The sequence below is a fragment of the Heterodontus francisci genome, unplaced genomic scaffold, assembly GCF_036365525.1.
Source record: "Heterodontus francisci isolate sHetFra1 unplaced genomic scaffold, sHetFra1.hap1 HAP1_SCAFFOLD_43, whole genome shotgun sequence".
NCBI classification, from domain to species: domain Eukaryota; kingdom Metazoa; phylum Chordata; class Chondrichthyes; order Heterodontiformes; family Heterodontidae; genus Heterodontus; species Heterodontus francisci.
The window spans coordinates 6688985-6691253 of record NW_027141852.1 but is presented as its reverse complement, the minus strand read 5'-3'; the positions used below and the strand labels follow the sequence as shown (position 1 = coordinate 6691253).

Genomic DNA, 2269 nt, shown 5'->3' with positions numbered 1-2269 from the left:
GACCCTCAATAGCAGTGAAAGTCTCAGAGTTCACCACTATTGGGCTGCAAAATCCAGGCCAATATCTCACAGTCCTGTTAGATTTGCTCTCCCTCTGTACAAAATCAAACACCACACATTGTCTTTCACTCACTCCTGTTTCCAGCCCTGATGGTGCAGAAATCCCCTCTCAAAGGTACACAATCCAGTTGATTTCTGATCAAATACCTCCTTCCTCATTCAATAGAGGAAACAGAGACATGAACAGGAGTCAGGTGCAAGAAAGTTTCACCAACAGAGCAAAGAAAGGCACCAACAAAAGTCACACCTACTTTCCAAATCATTTCACTGTAATATTCTTTCACTTGTTTTGTAAGTGACTGCAATAAATCTGAAAATGAGCACCATGAGGATTGTGTTCACTGGTCACTTGTTCTCCTGTGTTTGTCTGTCAGGTTTGTAATTCCATTTGTATTGGATATTGAAGAGAATCTCTTTTCAAGATGATTGCACATTGTACTGTGTTTAAAGCAACCAACTTGCAAAATGGAAGATAATGAATGTTTCAATACCTGTGTGACCAGATTCTTCCAATGCTTTTCAACAGCTAGATTGATGATGCTTGCAATCTGTATCCTGTGGAGAATGGGAGAGGAGAATAAAAACATGGTGCATGAACAGGACAGACTGTGTAAAATGGGAGCACAGAAATACTGCCACCTCATTGAAAGTTAATGAGATTTATTCTAAGTCAGACACCTGTCCACAATGAACAAGTGAATACATTAATTGTCCACTTTCAATCTAAATGGGACTGAGGTTCCAACAGAGAAGTTTTCTGGAAAATACATGCTGCAGTTTTAAAACTGATGAACTGTAACATCTTATACTAACTTTCAAATAACTGTAGTGATTGTATAGTTCCCATAGTGGAGAGAAGGAGTTGTTTATAAATATAAGCAGAAAGACACATTTGTGGATTGGTGAATGAGCTTTAACTTTCTGAAATGTATTTGTCCATTGGTTGCAGGTCACTGGAAATTCTTTATTACATTTCAATTGTAGCAGCAGCAGTTAGCAGCAAAATGTATGATTAATCAGAGTAGTGGGTCTGGGAAACACTTAAACAGCCGAGACCCTGTAAAACAGAACTCCAAGTAATAGTTTAAATAAGGCACTGAACTGACAGAGCGGGAAAGGCCTGCTCAGGTCAGGAAAAAATACCCGACCCGAACCCGACAGAACCACATTGGACCCAAGCTTGACCCGGCCCGAGTATCTCCATTTCTTCCCATGCCCAAACCGACCCGAGCCTTACCCGACCACCGGAATGTTCACTTTATCTACCTCCCGATTTCGAATCTGCAGGAAGCTGCAGCATGAGCGCAATGACGTCATAGAGATGCTCACTTGCTCACTGAGCAGACTCAGAGTTTCCCTCCTTGATGACCCGGACTCCCAGCTTAGGTTGGCTTTTCAACTTTTGACACTTATTAAACTCAACTTCCCAGCAGAGTTAAATGTAATACTTCCTGTGTGTGTCCGACACGGACTCAGTCCAACCTGGACCCAGCCCGACCCGAACCTGGCCCGACCTGACCCGAGCCCGAAAGCCAGACCCGGAAGAGCGACCCAACACGACCCGGACCCGACACAGGACGTCGGGTCCCGTTGGGTTCAGGTCGGGTGGCAGGCCTTCACAGAGCGGAGGTCAGATGAGGATTGAATTAATTTCAATCACTGAATCTAAACAAGAAGTAAATCTGCCAGGAATGGAAGACTTTGATTTATCTGTGAGCTTGTGGCGCAACGGTAGCGCGTCTGACTCCAGATCAGAAGTTTGCGTGTTCAAATCATGTCAGGCTCAGTTATATTTTACAGCAGCTCAAGTTCCTGGATTTTATATCAGAAGAGAGTTCGTTCTCTTGGAATGTTCGTGCATGGTAGAATTTCAAGATCAACTTTAATAGATTAAAGTCCTGATTTCTGGTTCCGTTCCATTTCCATGCTCAGTTCTTATTTCACACTGTTTTATATCAGAACAATGTTTCAGGGATGTGATGTGTCCATTGTTTGTACAATTGCTCTGTCACCCAGTGTGAGAAATAAAACACAAACCGCACAGCGTGCGGCTCAAACCCATACCTGGCTCTGTCTATAGGCCGCTTAGTTCAGTAGGTTAGGACGCAGTGTTGATAACAACAAGGCTGTGGATTTGATCCCCATGTGCGCTGTCACATGGTCAGTCATTAATTTGACACATTTTTGTAACACTTAAAATCCAACTTTT

The 2269-nt window shown here is 43.1% G+C and overlaps 1 non-coding gene across 1 annotated transcript; it reads left to right on the top strand.

The window, feature by feature from the left end:
* Positions 1-1774: 1774 nt before the first annotated feature.
* trnaw-cca (transfer RNA tryptophan (anticodon CCA)) lies at positions 1775-1846 on the top strand. Its single transcript has one exon. It is a non-coding gene; the product is annotated as a tRNA-Trp (tRNA).
* The last annotated feature ends 423 nt before the right edge of the window (positions 1847-2269 follow it).